The sequence below is a fragment of the Ostrinia nubilalis genome, chromosome 8 (genome assembly GCF_963855985.1).
Source record: "Ostrinia nubilalis chromosome 8, ilOstNubi1.1, whole genome shotgun sequence".
NCBI lineage: Eukaryota > Metazoa > Arthropoda > Insecta > Lepidoptera > Crambidae > Ostrinia > Ostrinia nubilalis.
Genome location: NC_087095.1, coordinates 17,535,040 through 17,558,577, shown reverse-complemented (window position 1 = coordinate 17,558,577; position 23,538 = coordinate 17,535,040). Strand labels below are relative to the sequence as shown.

At 38.1% G+C, this 23,538-nt stretch overlaps 1 long non-coding RNA gene across 1 annotated transcript in view; it reads left to right on the top strand.

Moving 5' to 3' along the window:
- LOC135074304 (uncharacterized) overlaps positions 1-23,538 on the top strand; it is a 63,334-nt gene that overhangs the window by 6,603 nt on the left and 33,193 nt on the right. Inside the window, exon 2 of the long non-coding RNA XR_010257806.1 lies at positions 21,380-21,460. This is a non-coding gene — a long non-coding RNA (uncharacterized LOC135074304). The remainder of the gene's footprint in view (positions 1-21,379; positions 21,461-23,538) is intronic.

Below are 23,538 nucleotides of genomic sequence, written 5' to 3'. Positions count from 1 at the left end.
ACTCTACAAAAGAAATTAATTAGAATACTTGTAAATATAGAACAGACGGACACTTGCAAACCACATTTTAGAACACTTAAAATTTTAACTTTACCGTGTATCTACATCTTAGAAATATGTAAATTTGTCTTTAAATACCCTGAATTCTACACTAAAAGAGAACATGTCCAAACCACCCATCAACTTAGACACAGAAATAAATTAAACTTACCTTATTCCAAAATGTCAATGTTTTCTTCCGGTCCGTTGGTAATGTCTATAAAAATATTTAATAAGCTACCCAATTTTCTCAAATTAAAACTCTTCCTTATTAATAAAAGCTATTACAACATTAAAGAATACTTAGAAGACAAGTTCTAATAAAAATGCAACTAAGTATGTATGGTAAAATATAATATAATGTGCAATAAATAAACCTCAAATGCTATAAATTTTAAATAAATAAATATACCAGGTATACAATAATAAGTAAATACAATAATAAATAAATATGCTAAGTATATAAATTTTAATATAATAGGATATAATATACATAACATACCAAAACTAAATCCTGCCAAAAAAAGTAGCCCTAAGTGCAATAATTTAGATGAAAATATAAATATAAGTATAATGAATAATAAATATTAAATAAGTATAATAATAATAAATACAGATTAAAAATAAATTTGATAATTAATAATCATAGAATAATTAATGCAATAAATCTAAAAATCTTCCTCTCTCCTAAAATGCAGTGCCCGACAGGGTCCATAATTGTATCTTACCTTACCAATAACACCTTTTGTAAACATTATGGAAGCAATAAACTATTGAGTATTGAGTATTGAGTATCTTAAACGCAATTGACGTATGTCTTTGACTCGATTTAACCTATAAACCGCGCCGTATCATGTTGCCATAGCTAGTGTCCCGCCGGCTGGCGCAGTGAGCGAAATTGTGCACGTGCTTCATTTTTGCCAGGTAATATAAAATTGTACTGTCGTAAAATTTCGGTTTGCGTTATTATTACTGAAATTTAGTTTGTCACAGATCGTCATAAATTATAGCCTATATGTTATTCTGGTTTATAAACATTAATACTGTAAAGATTCGTCAAAATCCGTTCAGTAGTTTTTGCGTGAAAGAGTAACAAACATCCAGACATCTAGACATCCAGACATCCCGACATCCAGACATCCAAACTTTCGCATTTATAATATTAGTAGGAAGTAGGATAGTAGGAAGTAGGATAACTGTAGTACTTATGCCCAATAAAAGTTTTTTAATAAATACCAAACAGCAGAACAAATGGCCGTCCTACGTCTGTGCATTCACAGACGCGTTTACGGAATGAATCCGCTCAATTAGATGGTATCGGTTTGTAACGGCTTCATTAACTGCTGCTGGAGACGAGCGTAATGAAGATGTCTTTGTTCCTTGCTCTGGAATTGACTCTAGAACATTAGCATCCCAATTTTATAAAGTAGACAATGAAGCAAGAGCATCTGCGTTGAAACTTTGTCTGTTTTTCAACAACCCTAAACGTTTTCGGGCCAGTGGATCTCGCCGGAGCTAAAATAATTGAGCATACCTAAGTAGAAGCTGTGAAACTGAAACAAATAATTTCTACCAGTTCAATCGGTTCCAGTATATTCGGTTAAATTGCCTTTTACATAATTATAATGCAGGAATGCTTTACGATTATTCGATCTGGATTCAGGAACGTTCTATACACGTCCAAATATTTATAATTTAGTATTGATTAGTATTGATTTACGTGAGTACGGCTACTAAGTTGTATTTAATATTAAATTGTTTAATCTGATAGTTCGAGACAAAGTGTATTTGATTGAAAATTCAAGTATTGTTGAATTAACAAGATTAGAACTTTAGGATTGTGCCCTCAGATCATAGAAAGAGAATAGATATGAAGTCGCGCGTAACTACAATGAGAACCAGTGTCCCCACATTTCCCCCACCACAGCTCCCACACACACATTCAACTGTGTAAAAACAAAGCGACTGAGAGTCTACGACAACATGTGCAACCGGCTTAAAAGTGCTGTGATTGACCAGAAGGCATGCCTTATGGCCAATCAATGGCCGCGTGACGTGACGCACACTTTGAAAACTAGTGAGAGAACAAAGACAAAATGGAGTCGACAAGATATCGATACTTTAAATCGCTAGGGGGAAGGCTCGAAACTGATTTCACAAAATGCTTATGTATGAAAACCTTTTTATTATTATACGTTATTATTAACTACTATCCCGCATTTACTTTTTAATTATGGCGATCTGCGTACTGCATATGTTTATCAAAAATAATGCCTATATTAGGCTTAGAACTAGCTCTTATAGTAATTACATAGTTGACAGTTACTAATTACTTCTACTGTTATTATTTTTTTTGTAAAATCTTATAATCGCAAGTAACACATCATTTTTTTATTTAAAATTACAAAATAGAAAATTATTTATTTATTTATTTATTTATTTTAATTACACAGGTTTTAATTATTTTAATTATAATTTACTTCTATTTATCGATAATAGGAAACCGCATTAGAACACGAGCACGGCACTATGTTACGACCGGCACATGCGGCCGTACTGTGTATTTTCACACGACAGTGGATATCGGAAGAAATTAAATACATTGCGCAGTAGTTGAGCATGACATAAAGTGGTTGCTAACTAAATCGTCAATGTACAAGTGTGTTAGAATTTTTATCACCACTGATTTCGATATCGCAGTAACTGTTACGGCACTGAATTCGTTCGTAAAAATGTTTAGTTTTTTTTATTTATAAGCAAAATACCAATGGATTTGCAATACTTACATGTAGTAAATGACTCCATTGTTCCTGTAGTTCTTCGTTTCACTTGTTTTATTGCACGTAACGACGCATTATCCAAAATATCGGAGAACATTTCCTTAGTACGACTGAATCGCGACTAACCTAGCTACGCGGCCGATGTTCGTTTCTGGGCATATCGAGGAGACACGCGCCACGCCCCCGTTTCACATCTATTCCCTTCTATGATCTGAGATTGTGCCCAATCCTTTTATTAACTTTTATAAGTAATGACTGAGAAAATAAATGAATTCGTATTCTTGCTTTACCTGAACTAATAAAATTGAAATCTTGTTCAATACAAAACTCCGAAGATAAATCAGAAACACAATTTATCAATTAATTTAATGGTCCATCGCATGAATGGAGCGTTCTTCATTAATTATGCGATAATCAATATCCGTGAAATGCTTTATTAACTTCCCCTTTCGCCAACTTTCTCGTAGCGTAATGGGCCCTTTCTTACTGACTACTACAAAGGTCTGCGAACCTTTTATCAGGATCCAAAATTAGGGACATTTAATATAGGTAAATGTAGGTAGGATAAGCCGCCACGTTACGAGTAAATTTCATTTTTAAAGTATAATTTAATATTTTTCATTTTCTTAATTTTAGTGTTTTGATTTTTTTTCGAATTGTTTTTTGTTTAGTTTCGGTAGTTCTGTTTAAATCGAATTGCAATTTTACCACTATTAGATAAGATAGGTATATTAATTATTAGAATTAAATTAGGTAATCCATATTTCCATACATTTTCGCAATTCACGTCAGGTGAAAATTCGTTACAAAAATTTACCTTTCTCGTAGCTACACACACTTATAACATAATATTATTATGTTATGCATATTATGCAATGTATTATATTTATTAATAATTATATTATCATAAATGCAACATTAGTATGTGAAACAATGTCCTCGCACAAACGTATTCAGGGCGGTAAATTGTGTGCGCAATCGTAATGGCCATCGGACAAAGACACTGCGCATTACTAGGCAACTTTGTCGCGATCCAATCGCTTTGAATATGTTCCGACGCGAGTCGCGCGATAAATATTGATGTCGCAGGTGACAACATCGCAAAAACTACAATATTCAACTAAAAATATTAGATTTACTACATCAAATGGCGGACTTTTATTGGATTCTTGAAATCCGTCGACAGATTTCAGGTACGACAGGTACTTAGTTTAGCTTTTGTAGTCCGTCAATGAATGATGTAATTAATTTCTTAAAAATGTTCCTTTTTAGTCTACTGTTTATTACCACTTGACAAACTGACTAAGATATAAAACCAAAGTTTTTAGTTATAAGAAAAGAGAGGGCTACTACATTATAGAGGTACTCAAACAAAGAGATGTGTTAGGTGCTTGAGCAGTAAACATAATAATGCAAAATAACTGCGGGTGTCTGTGCTTGAAATGACGATTTTATGAGCTCTCGCCGCGAAATAAGTTTGAAGCATGTATCCATTATGCAAACCTTCTGAATACGGTGAGCTGAGCTTTCTATCTCGAACTGGATTCACATCTGTCAATATCGTGTCCCGTGTGACCAGATAAAGAATCTTTCTTAGCTATGTTCATGTTGAAACTTGCCAAAACGATCCGAAGACATGTTACACCTTGCGAACATCAAAGCTCTCTCATAGAGAGTTTATGAATGTTTTTATTACGCTATGATACACCACATCAGACAGGTGTGTATCGAAAAGGAGGTAAAAATATAATTTGGACGATCTCTATAAAATATAGTCATTGCTGGTCTTAAATTTGTTATTATGGTTCATTCAAATGTAAGTTTACATCCAAAAACTAATTACCGTTTAAACGGTAATTAATTTTTGTGCTTTCATATCATTAAAATGCAAAATTTAATGATATGAAAAGTAAAGAAAGTTTTTTGTGTGAATATTTTTTAATAAAAGAAAAAGTAGCGTTGTTATGCATTACATTTGTGCATTTAAAATAACCCGGAAAACGAATTATTGTTGTGACTGCAGCAGAAATGTGCTCAAAGTGCAATATGCACGCGCCACGCACTGAATGTGCGCTAACGAAGCGAGGGACACGCCGCAACTTCAGGCCGCGCCGAACGAACGCTTATGTGCCGAGACAAAGTTTTCCTATGAGATACAAAGGACAAATTAATTGTTAAATGATTTCATCTTGTTTCATATCCCTGTGGATATAACAAGACTGTTACTTTAATGCCTTGCCTTTAATGTTCTAAGCCTTTTTTGTCGCCGTTGTTAGTTAGTTGCACAGTTTCTTGAATTTTAATATCGCGATGTACCAACACATTCTGAAATAAAGTATTTTTTGGCACATTTTTCCACGTTAAAACTTATCAATGTCTGCATCCATTTTGTAGATTGAACTAGTGCAGACGGATCAAAACAATTTATTTGCAAATTTCAGCAACGTAAAATACGACCAATGAGACTAATATTTCTACTAAGTATTTAAATTAAACTTCCAATTCAGATAATAGCAGAGTTTGATGGCAGATCGTAATCAAAACATTTATCGAATGAGATGCGATCAATCCACTGCAATACCTACTCATTTGTTTTTACAAAAATAAATAACATTAGGTATGTCTAAAAATATTCCGAGCATTGAAATAGACAATTTTAATTAATTGTTATGTTAATTACTATTGAAATAAATTACGTAGGTACCTACGCACACGGCGCTACTGTATGTTATGTTTTAAAACAAATTTAAATTACAATAACAAAATACCTATACATAAAAGTCTCAGTTCCTAAGATTATTTAACTAAAGTAATAAGTTACAATATTTCCATCATAATCTAGCAGATATAGTAAACAAAAACAGAAACAAGAAGCCAAGTCATCACGCGCGCAGCTTCAAGCAGTTCGAGCTAACGTAACTTGCAGCGAAGTCAACTCCAAGTTGAACTCTTTCAGCCGCAGTCGGCAAATTGCATTTGGTGTTTGAAGCCACGCTGCACTCCTTCTTGCCGCGCTCGGATTATGATAATACGCGTCATGTAGCGTGTGAGCTACTTACTCATTTTAACAACACTATTCTAAGGCTGGGTTGCACCATCTTACTTTAACTTTAACAAACGTCAAAAATCTGTCAAACTCCATGTAAAAAGCACCGGTTATCGCTATACCTAGTTACCGTTCAAGTTATGTCAGTCTTGAAGTGTCAAGATCGCTAAGAATGACAAACTTCTCTGGTCACTATGCCGTGGTTTGAAGGCAAGTTTGAAATGAGATAAAGTAGCAGTTCTACACATAGTACTTATTGTATTATACTGTAGTATGCGCTATGTATACTAATTTTAAATTACATGAAACAAAAATGATTTGTTTTGGTTTTTCCGCCATTTTTATATTTTACTAGCTGACCCGGCGAACTTTGTTCCGCCTTAATGGCAATAAATAAGCAGACTTTTTTTTATTTCGAACGGGATAAAAAGTATCCTATGTCCTTCTCCTGGCTCTAAACTACCTCCCTGACAATTTTCAGCTAAATCGGTTCAGCCGTTCTTGAGTTATAAGTGGTGTAACTAACAGAATAGATTTTGGTATGAAAAGCAGCCTATTACATTTTACATCAACTGCAAAAGTGTGCTCACTGCTCATATTTACGAGTAGTGTGTGTTGTGGATGCATCCGCGCGAATTCGTGCCACTAACAGACGAACAACCGCTCGTCAACTGTCCAGCTCTTTATGATTTTGTAATAAACCCCGAAATCAATTCAGGACAGTTAAATTGTGTCAGACACGTTGTTTAAACACATTTCGTGCGATATTTACAAACTTTTGAAATGTTATGGCCTACTGAATTCAACTGTGGGTATTCATGAATTTACGGCAAGCGTGGTGAAAGCTCTATACCGGTCAACAGAAAAAAGATGTTTTTACAAAAAGTTTAGGCAATTGACTCATTAGTTGAGGCCGTGTGAATGACTGTTGTGCCTATCGCCGCTCTATGACTCCGGAAAATTTCTCCGGAAGCTGCAATCGCCAGTCCGCAGCCACTCGACACGGTTTGTGCTTGACTGTCAGTAGGCGACAAGGGCACTCAGAAGTTAATCATTTTGTTCCGAAACACCCGCTGTTCAAAGCGAGCCTTTTTGGTCACGCTGCCTTCACAAAGCTCGTCGCGCGCTCGGCTGCTCTATCGAAATGCCTGCAGATGTTGCTCCGCAAGATAATTAACAAAGTGACATTTGTATTTTACTTTTTGAGCGAATTGGACAGCAATGATGCCTTTGCCAATGATGTCATATGGCTTGTACCTACTTATGTTATTTATTCGTTACTTTCCGTGCATTCGTTCCGTACGTTATTTTACTTGGTATTGGTTTGTTTTCAAATCTACCTATACTAATGGGTATATTTTTAACAAATGCATGTGCTTTGGCAAGTGACCTCGAGTGCGAGCGTAAGTGCGGGCCGACGCGAGCGCAGCCATCGGCGCGAACTTCTTTGATTAAAACTTATGCAAATCGGAAGAGGCGTGTCAAGTGGCTTCGGCAACTTACCAAACTATGAGAGTGGCGCAAGGCACAGACTCGAGTGACGGCTTCAAACTTGAATGATGGCAAGGCTGTGTTAACGGTTTGTTAAGCTGTATTGTAATAGGTAGATGATGAGGTAATTTTAACTTGAAATTATTACTATAGTTGAGTTTTATGTTTTTGTAATTTGATCAAAACATTTCTTTTTTATAATACTTTCGAACGCTTTTGACATGACATGTTTAAATATGTTATGATGTAAGAAGATATTAACGATGAGATTATGGCTATTTTCAGGCTCTGAAGGAAAATGAACTCATAGCTTACATAAGTATGGTGCACATTTTGCGTTTCTGCAAAAACATGCACGAAACCGAGTGCTCATTCCAGTGTACGTTCAATCCGTAATGCGCTATAAAAACAATAATGCTATCAGAGCATATGGAGAGCGAGAGCTCTCTAGTTCCCCCAATAATAAGGTACATTTTTTCTAACTGCGTGCTCTTCACTTAAAGCAGTACGTGAAACAACAATAAAGACGTTTCTGAACCTTCCGCCGTCGCCTACACTCCGCAGTCAGCATGTCGGCGCGCTAACTGTTTGTGCGGATTTTAATTAAGTTTGCGGGCTGAGCGACGCAGCTACGATGTCGCTGACGCGGCTCAGGCATGCTTGCACCACAACGTACTGCGTTTTAGTAGGGGCAAACTACGCCGCAGACTATTGGCGCGGACTTGTATACTAATTCCCTATATGGAAACCGCAGGCGTGAACGCAGTTAGTGAGTTGGGATATCCCCTTTTAACGGAATTACCAACCACAAATCTCCGAGAAATTGGCGTTAAATAGGACACACGCGTGGAATGCGTCCACTCTTAGTGAACTGGCTGACTATCTAATCGATTTCCATTTATGCGTTAAACTGAATTCAAGACGGATTCAATTTGCAAGGGGATTTGAAGCCTTATCCTATTTCACTGTCTACTGTACCCTATACATTGGGAAAGTTACTGTTTCTCTTTATTTTGTAACTTGCTGCGCTCGAGGCAAGGCTATAGAAATTAATTTGGTGCCAAGCTGACACAGGTCGATGCATGGAGTGCAGTTTAAGCGGAGCGACCATAAAGATGTTCAGGAGAGAGGTGCGAGGATGTGGCGCAATAGCGATGTTTTTGGACATTGTATAAGAACTAAACATTTTTTTTTCATTTTGAAAGTTTTCACAACTTCTAAAAGCTCTTGCTCACTAGACTTACACATAGAAAAAAGGTTTCTATTGCCTTACGTCATACTAGACATTACTGACTGTTGGAGATCTCTATAAAAGAGATAAGCGCATATTATAAAATACGAGTGTTTGTAATAATGTCCGTTGTAACAATCCATACTACTACAACTACCATACAGTAGAGTCGTAGGTACAAACTTCACACAGTGACACAGATCCCGGTCGCACACGACTTCATGTTGAAAACAACATCACTAATTCAAATCACAAACGTAGCCGACCACTTGTACAGAACTCCTAACATTGCGAGTCAAGCTGCTCCTAATACAACAGGAGCTCAAACAAACTTGGAAGCAATAACCTCAGCGACAGATTGGCTAAAACAATAGTGCGGGGATATCTCGCGCGGGTTGTTGGCTTAGGACTTGCGCGCTTATCGCTCGCTCAGCTCACCAGCTGTTTGTTCCAACATTTTTGCGTCTATCAGTTACCTATATTGGTGGTACTTTGTTTAGTCGCGACTTGTGTTTGTCTCTTCAGTTCTAATATCAATAAATATATTTTTCGTTTTATCTCTAAAAAATCGCGCGTTTAGTCACGTTTCGTTTTTTACGTTGCCTACAAAATAAACTCATTATTTTATTCACACTACTATCATTGTAATATAAAATAATAAAAATATATTTTTATTAAGTATGTGTTTTTTAAAAAGCCTTAACTACCCAACACAGTGCAGGTAAACTTTGGAGGAGGGCTTTGTACAGCAGTGGGCGGCATTTGGTTGAAACAAACTCAGCATAACTTCATAAGTAACACTAGTTTCCATGTCAGCAACATTCCCGCTTCATCTCGTTTGGTGTATTGAAAGCGTTTGTCACTTAGCATCGGCTCCGATCGGAGTGTTAATTAAGACGCGTCCCGTTCCGGGAACTCGTTAAAACGCTCCCGTTCCGTTAAGTACCCGCTCCGGGCTCCGACTGAAGTACTCGCTTCACGTTTTTAGTTTGATTTCCACTTTAAAATTTCCTGGTAAAAAGTGCTCGAGTGCCTATGTGAATTGAAAGAAAATCAGTCTTGAAAATGTAGCTTTGATTTCACCGTAACAAAAAATATTTTTTAATGTTAATTTTACAACGTAAATGCTTTCTTTCTTTTAACATTAAAATATGTAAATAAATTAAAATAATTGTAATAACATATTTCCCGGCTTGCTAACAGCTTCCCGGGCCATAGTTCAGCGCATGACGTGGCGAGCCCTAGGCGCGTGGAGAGCCCATCACGCGTGGAGGACCCTCCAGCCGCTTTGTGATAAACGCAAGAGCCAAGTGCGGTTGCGAATATTGAATTGATACCTAATTAGGCATAGAAAATACCGTATGTGAGACACCTACTTGGGTTATTTTATTGGGTAATATGAGTCTATGTATGGGATGGGAATAGTATGAGTCTCGGTGGGCAGATCGGTCATTATACTTTTTTTTAAATTAATAGCATTATCTTTACTTTCAAATTTAGGCTTGGTTGCACCATCGTACTTTAACTTTAACAAAAGTTAAAAGTCTGCCAAACTATACTTATTACAAACAATACCGGTTATGGTTAAGTATAGTTTACTTTTAAAGTAACGGTGCAACTCAGCCCTAAATTCGTAGTATACAAATAATTTCTAGAGAGAAAAATGTAGCAGATATTTTGTCAAAAAACAAAATAGACTATAATTTTTCCTGAAATGTTTTCTTTCTTGCCAAATTTTGTTAGAGCGACATCTAGCGAAGCTGCTAGCTTCTAAAAGCTCTCACAGAGTGCAGATAGCAACCCACACCCCTCCAACTCATACGAAAACCCTTGCGGCTGTAAAAGCATTCGCTTCGTGCACCACCCGCTAGATGGCGCTACAAGTTTGTTACAACAATAAATGTGCTGAAAATTCTTGGTATCCTCGCTCCACTTTACGTTCTATGTGCATAATATTTTTGAATATGAATCACAACAGTTAAAATGCTTTTCAGGTACCTACCTAATAATATCTATATATATAAAAGAAAGTCGTGTTAGTTACTCCACTTATAACTCAAGAACGGCTGAACCGATTTAGCTGAAAATTGTCAGGGAGGTAGTTTAGAGCCAGGAGAAGGACATAGGATACTTTTTATCTCGTTCGAAATTAAAAAAAAAGTTTGCTTATTTATTGCCTCTAAGGCAGAACAAAGTTCGCCGGGTCAGCTAGTTATTGAATAAAAGTGCAGTATGTAAAAGTAAATAATCCCACTATTTTTATAATGCGAAAACTTGTAAGAATGTTTGTTATTCTTTCACGCAAACTAACTTTCACGAAACTTACCTACCGTATCAGTTCTGAGGGCGAAAGCTAGTATTAGATACTGTGTTAAGTTTGTAGAGTCAGTAGCTTATTAATTCATACTAATGATCGCTTTTAATAAATAAAGATTTCATACACAAGTGATACCATAATGTAAGCTCCTAAATTGGCATTCTAGAGCGCTAAATTTAGGTCAGACTCGAATCACATCACAAAACATTGAAAGTGAGGTCGAAACCAGTTTTTGCTGACACTCATTCGCAGTAGGTCTAATCCCGGCAAAAAACAAAAGACGTACCTAACAGTGGTGAGCGAAAGTGTCGGTGAGGACATAGGAGCGCGACCGCAGACGCCGCCGAGCAGGCTCGGGTTACACACAAACGTACACTCGAACTTGCGTCTCCAGGGGCGAAGAGCTTTGATCTACAAGTACCTACCTTATGGAAATGTAATAACAGTAGCTTACCTATTAGGCAATACGACTACATAATACCTACATAGATGTTAAAGTAAATATGAATCTAAGTATAACAAAACAAATACCGGGCACCTAGAAATGTTTTGTATGTTTCTTATTTTGTACGAATTTTTGGTTCACAATGTCAGTTTTTTGTATTTGGCTGTTTAAAGATAATATATTTCTTACAGAATAATGTAGCGTTGCAGTTTTGGCTGTTTTTCACAAATTGATTTTCTTTCTCGATATTCTGATTTTGGATACCACTAGCGACATCTATTGGCGTGATTTAGAATTAATTTGCAATAGATGGCGCTTTTTGCTCAGTCAAATCGAATATATTTTATTGAAACATTTCCTAATGTTTTTGTTTTGATTATTCTATTTTTTAATAGAATATTTTTCAGTGTTCAGGAGATTGTTTTCATCATGGTTTTTATTAGTATTTGCTTTTTACCTAAGCGGCGAAACGAAACGTCTTGCGATGTCGATGACTCGCAGGCTGTCAGTTGAGCTGTCAAATCACTTTGGAATTTTGGTCGATCTTGCGCAACCGCAATTTTATTATTTTCGGGGATGTAATCCCCTGTGTTCAAATCGTGGAATGCAGAATGCATCCACGATAATTTCTTAATATATTTTTAAAATAAACACACATGAGGTAAGTTCCCGTCGGAGAATTTATTTATTTTTTCGTGGTTGATAATTTTCGTATTCCGGTGCGTGTTGTTTCATGTGATCGTTTCTTTCAGAAGTTCCCTAAATCCTGTTCGGATGAGGGTATTGGGATGCTGAAAACTGCGAGTGAAGTTTAAATTAGCGAGCAGTTTTCATGCGGGATTTCAAATTTTATATTTTATATTTCATAATTTCATATTTTACGATTTTACATTTCATATTTTAGATATTTCAATATTTCATATTGATTTCTATAATTATTACTCCTTTCTGAACTGCTGATCTCTTCGCATTTCCTCCTTGTCATCAAACCTCTGTCTCTGCAAGAGTTTGAACGCTTACCTGTCAAAGAGATGCAAGAGCTTCATCTGGCACTGCGCGTTTGAGGCCGTGGAGGACGCTGCTTGTAACCTAAAAGTGTGCGAGACCCGTTGGACCCCGGAAGAAGAGAGGAACGTTCAGGGTAACGGCTTATAACTGCATGGCTTCCAAGGTACCCACTTTTCCATCCTTCAAGTAGGAGTCTTTCCGACCTGACATCGCGCAGTTATCTTAACTAGTAGAGTCTTTTAATATTTAGGCTGAGTTTTAAGAAATTTGTAGTGGCAATAGCCAATAATATTCACCAAACCGAACCTAATTAACGACCCTGAATCCCTTGAGATTGGCACTATTACAGTAGTTATTATAATATCGTAATTGTTAACTATATACGAGCATACGAGATAAAAATAAATTGTGTCAATTGAGAGGGAGCTGTTTTATTTACATTTTCTAATTTCACACAAGGAACGGTAACTTATATAAATTTCTGCAAGCCGGACAACCTCCTTTTCACGTGCAGACATTTCACCATCTTCTCCGTCTGCACCGGTGGCGGTTCAATTCCAGTCACCAAGCCGCCAGGAAAAAAATCCTTTCTTGCAGTGGCGCCCCCCTAGGGCCCACTGGATGGCTATTCCAGAAAATATGTTCGTAATGGCCGAAATAGCCTTACAACGTTAATGGGGATTCGAGTACCACTGGTTCACAGTTGGGACTCTATGGGGAATTTTGAATGCAGGTGGCAAGCAGTATAATTTGAAACTGATGCTTACAGGTATGAAAGAGAGGTATGAAAGATGATTGTATGTTAGTGTTGGGTTTTATTTATGCTCGGACAGCAGAGATTGTTTCAGGTTTGAAGAACATCAGTCCTGCTAGTTGGTTTTCATCTGGTTTGTTTTGCTTAGTGAAAAGTCAGTTTGTTTTTGTTCCTGATGTCAGCATACCCTACAACTCGTTGTTTGTTTTCTCGATTTTTTTTTTCAGTTGAACTTTCTGCTGGAACGTTTTCGTTTGAGGTCTTTCTGCGTTTAGACACATTTTTTTTTTCTTTTTCAGTTTGTAGTTCGCTGAGGGCAGCTCAGATTCTTTCTCCGTGCGAATGTCTAGGGGGGAGGGTATTGTAGCGTTGCAGTTTTGGCTGTTTTTCACAAATTGATTTTCTTTCTCGATATTCTGATTTTGGATACCACTAGCGACATCTATTGGCGTGATTTAGAATTAATTTGCAATAGATGGCGCTTTTTGCTCAGTCAAATCGAATATATTTTATTGAAACATTTCCTAATGTTTTTGTTTTGATTATTCTATTTTTTAATAGAATATTTTTCAGTGTTCAGGAGATTGTTTTCATCATGGTTTTTATTAGTATTTGCTTTTTACCTAAGCGGCGAAACGAAACGTCTTGCGATGTCGATGACTCGCAGGCTGTCAGTTGAGCTGTCAAATCACTTTGGAATTTTGGTCGATCTTGCGCAACCGCAATTTTATTATTTTCGGGGATGTAATCCCCTGTGTTCAAATCGTGGAATGCAGAATGCATCCACGATAATTTCTTAATATATTTTTAAAATAAACACACATGAGGTAAGTTCCCGTCGGAGAATTTATTTATTTTTTCGTGGTTGATAATTTTCGTATTCCGGTGCGTGTTGTTTCATGTGATCGTTTCTTTCAGAAGTTCCCTAAATCCTGTTCGGATGAGGGTATTGGGATGCTGAAAACTGCGAGTGAAGTTTAAATTAGCGAGCAGTTTTCATGCGGGATTTCAAATTTTATATTTTATATTTCATAATTTCATATTTTACGATTTTACATTTCATATTTTAGATATTTCAATATTTCATATTGATTTCTATAATTATTACTCCTTTCTGAACTGCTGATCTCTTCGCATTTCCTCCTTGTCATCAAACCTCTGTCTCTGCAAGAGTTTGAACGCTTAACTGTCAAAGAGATGCAAGAGCTTCATCTGGCACTGCGCGCTTGAGGCCGTGGAGGACGCTGCTTGTAACCTAAAAGTGTGCGAGACCCGTTGGACCCCGGAAGAAGAGAGGAACGTTCAGGGTAACGGCTTATAACCGCATGGCTTCCAAGGTACCCACTTTTCCATCCTTCAAGTAGGAGTCTTTCCGACCTGACATCGCGCAGTTATCTTAACTAGTAGAGTCTTTTAATATTTAGGCTGAGTTTTAAGAAATTTGTAGTGGCAATAATATTCACCAAACCGAACCTAATTAACGACCCTGAATCCCTTGAGATTGGCACTATTACAGTAGTTATTATAATATCGTAATTGTTAACTATATACGAGCATACGAGATAAAAATAAATTGTGTCAATTGAGAGGGAGCTGTTTTATTTACATTTTCTAATTTCACACAAGGAACGGTAACTTATATAAATTTCTGCAAGCCGGACAACCTCCTTTTCACGTGCAGACATTTCACCATCTTCTCCGTCTGCACCGGTGGCGGTTCAATTCCAGTCACCAAGCCGCCAGGAAAAAAATCCTTTCTTGCAATAAATATAATAATCAAAATTTACAAACGATGCTTGCATAAGTGAAGCAGCAAAACGAACGCACATAGTTGAATAGAGCTCTGTGATTGGTTCGCGTGGCACCCTGTGCGTCCACGCGCACTGTGAGACCTCATAGTAGTGTTTGTGAATACGGGCGTAACAACTATCAACCCTTATACTTAATCATAAGTCAGTGATTGTATAACGAATGTCACTAACGTCACGTACCTGTTTAATAACGATAAACATACGTGACATTCGTGGAAGCGCTGTAACCAGCTATTTCAAACTACCCGCTTGACAGCGCACCGTAGGCCCGGCTGCGTCACTTCGCGTCAACTTAATTAAACGTCTTAATTAACCCTTTCACGCATATGGGACACACTTGTCCCCGCATAGTTTTTAGGATTTACAGTAATACTAGTTAAGTTAAACCCTTTGTAGTTTAATATTCTTAAATTTTATTATTATCTTTTATGTTTATGCGCTATAAATAATAAAAAACGCGATTCTTTGTGTAAAAAAATACTGGCACAAAATGTAAAAAAAAAATTCGTTAGACGTCAAAATTAAAAAATATTTTAATATTACTTAGCAGCTTTTTGCCCATTATTTTTCTTCCGATTTACATTCACTAATAAGTATAATTGAGGCGTCTAGTTTCAAATCCCGCTAAAACGATTTTGATAAGATTTCGAGAAATTGAAAAAAACCGCTTATCCATATAGCTTTGGCCTTAGGCAAAAAAAAAAATGATACGAATTATTATTGTCATCTGCCAATACTAACAGTAATTGCTATTTATCTTTAAATTAAATATAATTTGAATTATAATGAAAACTATTTTCATTTTGGCGTATTTTGTTACGAACATTCGGTTTTAATGGGATTTGAAACGGACATGTTGTATTTTAGCGGGATTTGATAAGAGCAAATTATGAAGCAACCACGTTATAAAAAAATCTCCATACTGATTTCGCAGTCACGTGACCAAAATACCGTGCTACCATTGGTCAATCAACTTTTAGAGGGTTTTGAAAGAAACGGACGGCGTTTTAGCGGAGTTTGTAACACAAACCTAACTTTAAGTGCTAGTTTAGTAGTCTTTTAGTGTATTTTGATCGAAAATGATTGAACAGTATGATGAGAAAATTGCAGTAGCATCATTTAGAGATATAAACAGAAATTAGTTGCAGGAGCGTTTTAGCGGGTTTTGAAACTAGACGACTCAATTATCGTTTTATTACATATTTTCTATTTTCTTCGTATGCATAATGAATATTATGTAAAAATCTGTATTGGGACACGGGTGTCCCTATGTGCGTCAAAGGCAACTTGGTTCTTACTTAATATTGTATGTTTATATTGATGTTTTATTTATAATTCATACATTTTTTGTAAATCATTTGTCTTCAAATCGACTTGAAGAAATTTCGCTCAGGAAAGACGAAATTTAGAAGTCATGACTGACAATAGTGACAACGAGGAAGGTTTCCTCCTTGATGAAAGGGTGTCTACTGCTGGATAGAGGCTTGCCTGAGGATTTCCACAACAATCGTTCCTGTGCTGTTCGTATACATGAATGTATATGAGCAGCACAGGAACATGAGGCCTGCAACATTGCGTCTTCCTATACGTGGGCGCCACTCGAGAAATTTTCTGCCCAAACGGCCATCACTTCTGCGAGCTGTCCCCTGCCCATTGCCGCGAAAGTTTGGTAATTATGCGGGCTATGTCTGTTACTTTGAGTCTCCTGCGGACTTCCTCATCACCCTTTGGGTGACTTTGAGCCTTCTCATAAGGCCCATAGTGAAGGATCACATCTCCGTTTCGTGCGTCATCGCCGCCAAGCCAACACACATTGGTCAAAGACTTTCAGTCAAAGGTCTTGAGACACTGCGGTATTTTAGATAATATTATAAGACTAGCTTTCCGCCCGCGGCTTCGCCCGCGTGGAATTTTGTCTGTCACAGAAAAACTTTATCGCGCGCGTCCCTGTTTCAAAAACCGGGATAAAAACTATCCTATGTTCTTTCCCGGGACTCAAACTATCTCTATGCCAAATTTCATCAAAATCGGTTGCGAGGTTTAAGCGGGAAAGCGTAACAGACAGACAGACAGACAGAGTTACTTTCGCATTTATAATATTAGTTGGGATGTCGTGAAGCCTTTTGGATGCTGTCCCGCCAAGTAAGATTCAAAGATTGTAGTCATGGCATGGCTGAGACCTTGGAAGACCTAGAATCAATGCTCTATGGCCTCAGTAGAGGCTCTCAATAAATGCGATTCAAAATAAACATGGACAAGACGAAAAAATTATGTCAAATATCCGTGTTATACGCACTCCTCTGAACGCTGGAGACTCTACACTCAAAGTTGTTCTTGAAACGAACAGTCTAGTTAGGTAGGTCTAACTTCAAGAAAGAGGTCTATGATGAGATGAGGATCAAATATAAAAATACGTAAGATATGATGCTATCTATTTTAAATTTCTTATTATAAATATTAAAAATAAGCTTATTGATTAAATTTGATGTGTATTTGTAGTGTGATTTGTATTTATTTTGCAATAAAAGCGTCGAAGTGTTTTATTTTCAATATATGAGGCAATGTATACCTTAACGCATATAGGGACATATGTGTCCCCGACTGAAAAACACTGAAATACATAGCACTTATATTTTCTGTATTACTTTTATGTTAAATTAGACTAAAATAAATAGATATAACTAAAGAAAAAATAATTTTATGGTTTGGAATAGTTATAAGCGTGTAAGGGTTAAACCCAAACTACCCGCGCGAGCTGAAGGCTCGCTCACAACTAACTAATGGACGATTATTTATCGTCGGAATGAAGCAAACAGTGTGTCAAAAGTTTACATAGATTAAAGTCACTTTAGTAGGTTTAACCAGTGTTATACATAGCTTGGGACTATACCTAAGTATATTACACATTAGAACGTAATTGTATTTAGACGATTGGTATCTAAATTATGTTTTTGGGAAATGCTTAATTGGTACTAACGGATTCCTCGAGCGGTAAACGCCTGAAATGATGATAACTACGACAAAATTAATTTGTTAGTGACTTCGTAATCTGATCTTCAAATGTTCGAATTTTTTGAAATTCTCACACGTTTGATAGCAACGAATCGAATTTTAAATTCCGTTCATTTAGAACAATTATTTAAAACAAAATTAAATATCGTGAACGCAGCATGCGGCACTTCACAATAATCACAATTCGCATGGCATTTCAATAATTAACCACTCACACCGCACTTACCCACTTGAACCAATAATAAATCACCCCATGACACCCCCATGGCGAAACCCGCCTGTTGTCCTGCATAGACTGAGTGCACTCCATGCGTGGAAACTGCACAACTGTGCTAGCTAAACCAATTACAATATATTTTGGGTTCGATGGGAATTTCGCAAGCGGTGAGTGTTCGTCATACTCGTAAATTTCATACAATTCGTGGTCATACGGTGTATATCAGCAAATGAAATGATGGCCACAAAATCAGCCAAAAGCAAACTAGTACTAGAAAGATAGATATTTAATTAATTTACCGCTATAAAAATAAACTATCTGTTGCTTTCTTCAAAGAATAGAGAGAAAATAGTTCAACTGAAAAAGTCATTCTCATCGTACAAAATGCTCAGTTGAAATTATTTTCCGTTTTGTAAAAATGTACCCGCTTTTAACATTAAATTCTTCCAACACAGTGAAGTAAATGAAATGCGACAGTTCCACTCTGATTCGATTCTGCGTCTACGAGGCTCGTAGCAAATTCGTGGCGCGCCTACGGGGCTCCGGGGAGCCGAACCCGCGACCTTCATTTCCCCGGGGTAATCTAGCAGGTTAAGCGATATTTGGTTTGTGTGGAAACCTCTATTCTAATTCGGAAGTCAGTCCTATAAAATGTAAGCCTCTTTCTAGACGCTCTCTTCACGTATAAAAAACTATATCGCATGTGACTTGTATTTTGTATTATTAATAGTGGTTTTATCCATTGGTCCTACGACCTACGTATGACATATGTAGGTATATAAAATCTTTATAGAGGCTTTCATAATTGTTGATTTGAAATAGGTAGCCATCTAAGTTCGTTTCAGCCAAATGACGTCCACTGCTGGACAAAGGCCTCCCCCAAGGTTTTCCACAATGAACGGTCCTGCGCTGCCCGCATCCAGGCTCTTCCCGCGACCCTTACCAGATCGTCGGTCCACCTAGTAGGAGGCCTGCCCACGCTACGTTTTCCAGCCCGTGGTCGCCACTCGAGAACTTTCCTGCCCCAACGGCCATCGTCTCTACGAGCTATGTGCCCCGCCCACTGCCACTTGATTTTAGCAATTCTGCGAGCTATGTCGGTTACTTTGGTTCTCCTACGGATCTCCTCATTTCTGATTCGATCACGCAGGGAAACTCCGAGCATAGCCCGCTCCATCGCCCTTTGGGTGACCTTGAGCCTTCTTATGAGGCCCATAGTAAGCGACCACGTTTCGGATCCATATGTCAACACTGGCAACACACACTGCTCGAAGACTTTCGTCTTGAGACACTGCGGTATTTCGGACATGAGTATATGGCGAAGCTTCCCGAACGCTGCCCATCCGAGTTGGATTCGACGATTGACCTCTTTCTCGAAGTTGGACCTACCTAACTGGACTGTTTGTCCCAGGTATACATAATTGTCGACAACTTCGAGTGTAGAGTCTCCAACCTTCAGAGGAGTGGGTGCAACACGGACATTAGACATGATTTTTGTCTTGTCCATGTTCATTCTGAGGCCCACTTGTTGAGAGGCTCTACTGAGGCCATCGAGCATTGTGCCTAGATCCTCCAAGGTCTCAGCCATGACTACGATATCGTCCGCGAATCGAAGGTGGGTGATGTACTCGCCGTTGATATTTATGCCAAATCCGTTCCAGTCCAGAAGCTTGAAGACATCTTCCAGGGCGGTGGTAAACAGTTTTGGAGATATGACGTCTCCCTGTCTTACCCCTCGCTGCAACTGGATAGGTTTCGAATCCCGATCCTGAAGGCGGACCGACATTGTGGCGTTTTTGTACAAACCCCTCAACACTTCGATATATCGATAGTCAATTTGGCACCTTTGGAGAGACTGTAGCACTGCCCAGGTCTCGACCGAATCGAAGGCTTTCTCATAATCCACAAACGCCAGGCAAAGTGGTTGATTATACTCCTCGGTCTTCTGTATAATCTGCCTTAGCGTATGTATGTGGTCTATGGTACTAAAGCCTTTTCGGAAACCGGCTTGTTCGGGAGGCTGGAAGTCGTCGAGCCTGCGAGCGAGACGATTCGTAATGACTCTTGAAAACAGCTTGTAGACATGGCTCAGAAGTGAGATGGGTCTATAATTCTTCAATAAGGTTTTGTCACCTTTTTTGAAGAAGAGTACCACCACACTTCTGTGCCATGTCGTAGGCGTTTTTCCTTCGAGGGTGACGGAATTGAACAGCTTCTGAAGAGCCCTCAGTACCGGCGTTCCGCCTGCCTTCAAAAGCTCAGCCGTGATTCCATCATCACCCGGTGCCTTGTTGTTCTTCAGCTGTTTGAGAGCCATTCTAATCTCGTACAGACTGACGTCCGGGATATCTTCGGTATAGTGTCGGGTCAGTCTAGCTCTTGGGTCTTCGGCTAGATTTGTGACAGGTGCACGTACACTCGTGTATAATTGTCCGTAGAACTTCTCGACCTCTTCCAATATCTCCGGCCCCGACGAAATGGCTCTGCCATCCTCTGTCTTCAGCTTGGTCAGTTGACTTTGGCCAACAGACAGAGCTCTTGCGAACACTTTAGAGCCCTTGTTTCGCTCAATCGCCTCTTTAATACGGTCTGTATTAAATTGGCGTAGGTCGCGAGTCAAAGACTTGGAGATCTGTCTGTTAAGGCGCCGATACTGAGCAGCATCTTCAGAGGACTGCAGAACCAAGTTCCGTCTCTCTTCCATGAGTTGATTGGTGAGGTCAGAGATCTTTTTGGTTCCTTTTGAACGACGGGTTTTAAAGAACTTAGACCCAGTCGTTTGGACAATTTCCACGAACCTGTCATCCATCAGCATCAGCATCATCAGCATCATCAGCCATCTAAGTATCTCTATGTTTTGTCTTTGAAATCGGTTTCGAGATGTAAAACTACTACTGTCTATACGCGAATAAGAATAAATTTGTCCAAAACATTATGCCACAGATTTTAGTTATCTTTGTCGTAAAGCCTAAAGGTGATCCCGCGCCTTTGTTGTATAAATTGTAATTGGCAATAAGCGAATCGTCTTGAGACTAAAGCCGCCTTATTTTGTTTCAATGAATAAACGATGCTTCAATTCAACTCGCGTCTGGTAAACCGGTCCTGTAATATTTCTTGATTATATCTAAACAAGTAAGAGGTTAGATTGGTCTAGACATCTAAATACTCTGACTGTCCATGTTTTAGTATGTTTTGTGCATTATATTAATTAGTTGTTGTTTGTTTCAGTACCTGGGCTCGTTCCCGGTGGGTGACGGCGAGCACGCGGCGCGAGTGGACGCCGTCTCTGCCCACCTGCACCTCATGAAGGTAAGTCCTTTAGACTACTTAGAGTGCTATTAAGGCCCTTGAAATTATTCCACAGACTGGGCATAGACCTTTCTCTGAATAAGGGGCATCCAGGCCACACTCTACTGTCTCTAGAGGATCCTCTAGCCTGTGCGGCTAGGCGGGCGAAACTATCGCAGAGGGACCGCATAGGTATACTGGTGATATACATATTAAGTCACCCAGATGTACATACTCTCTTATATCCGTAAGTTTTAGTCACAAAAAATGTGATGTCTATTTTACATACTGTTTACAGCAATATTTTGTTAGAGTAAGTGTTACGTTTCGTTTCGTATTTCATTGTGAAAATTTGCTACAAAACAGAAACGGAATATGTACAAATTGAAACTTAATTGTACTGAAATCAACGCCAATGTAAAATAAATTGTGTTCATCCACGCGACATGCAATAGTATCAAGTGTTAAGTTTACAATAGTGTTTATTAAAGTAATTTACCGTAAATAGTAGGTAATTTATAGAATACATTTTACTTGAAACTTGCTTGTTGCTACGTGAATTCTTGAGCCCTATAGCACTTCGAATCTCAAACGTTCTCGCTCTCCCGAGATGCGCGCCCCACTGGCCTTGTTCCGATCAGGTTCTGCTGACCTGGCTTTGTGCCGCCTCCCAGATGTGTTGCTTGGATTTGCTGAGTTGGACTCGGGATTTTTACTGTGTGGAAATAAAAATTAAGATTTCTCTTTTTTACTTATCCAATGACATTTTTTTGTTACTCAATCACAACTTTACCCAAGGATATCGTTAAATATCAAAATCAACTTTTTTCTGTAAAATTCTTACCAGTAGGTATACTCCTAAGTTTACAATAAAAAGAACGGATTTCATAGCAGAGGTTCAGTAGAATGCAGTAACGTGTTCTCAATTACCTTTTTTCCCAATGGAACTTTATAAAATTGTTTTAAAAAATATGATTTAACATTTTTAAAAGCAGTGCCAATTCTCAACAACACTACATGCTAAAGATGATCGCGAATGTGTGTCGCCCTGCGACAAGACCGGACTGGCCCCGAAAAGTCAAAATTAGAGTAAACGTTCCCCGGGGCAAAGCTCAAAGGGCAAAGCTTCCGTCGCAAATAGGGCCGAGACGGCTCACTACTCGACTCGAAGCTGTTTGTCGCTCTCTGAAGAGACGTTTGTATGCTCTAAGTTTGAAAGGCGCTCGCAATGTTGAGTTTCATTTGTTGTTTTATTTGTAGCGTGTTGATAACTTTCATTTTTAACCGACTTCGAAAGAACGAGGAGGTTATACGTTCGACTGTATGTATTTTTTTATGTTGTTAAAAACTCATATGTCCAACTCTCTTTTCATATGTTTGGCAAAGTACCTCAAACCGAAAGAGACGACAGGTCCACAAATGAAGCAGGTTCAATAACATTTATAGCCATTTTCTATAAATTTTTTAATCAGTTTATATAAACGATTTGTGCAAACCAGTTAATAAGCAGTTGAAGTTATAATACTAGTTACATAAACTAATTCATGACGGAGTTTTCCCCCTCGACCCGACGCCATTCATGCAGATTTTGTTACGTTACGACAGTGCAGCGGAAATTTATTCATTGGCTCGTGTGTAGAAGTGCGGCGAGAGATCCCATTCAGCCTTGGGCTCATTCAGCGCGCGACAATTTGGAAAAACACTTCTTGATAAGAGAAAGGGTATTGACGAACTTCGACGGTTCGGTCCAATGCTTTTATCTTTACGATGCCGATAAAAATGTGTGCCTGAAAATATAACTTATCTACTATAATGAATCTAAAATCTGTAATGAAGTTTATATAATTGGACAAGTTTGCGTTCATAAAATAGGAGTAATACAATAAAAAATAGCGACTATTCAAAAAATCAATTTAAATCACAGATGACGTCAACTTCATGTAACTTACAAACGCAGACGCACTTGTTACCCCTCTATTACTATTATTTCCACCCTTACGAAAACCAAGTATGTGGCGAGCTGTGTTCTTAGCAATACAGCTATGGGTATTTAGTTTTTAATTTCCCCTTTGCTTCGAGTTGACATAAAAGCTAATAAG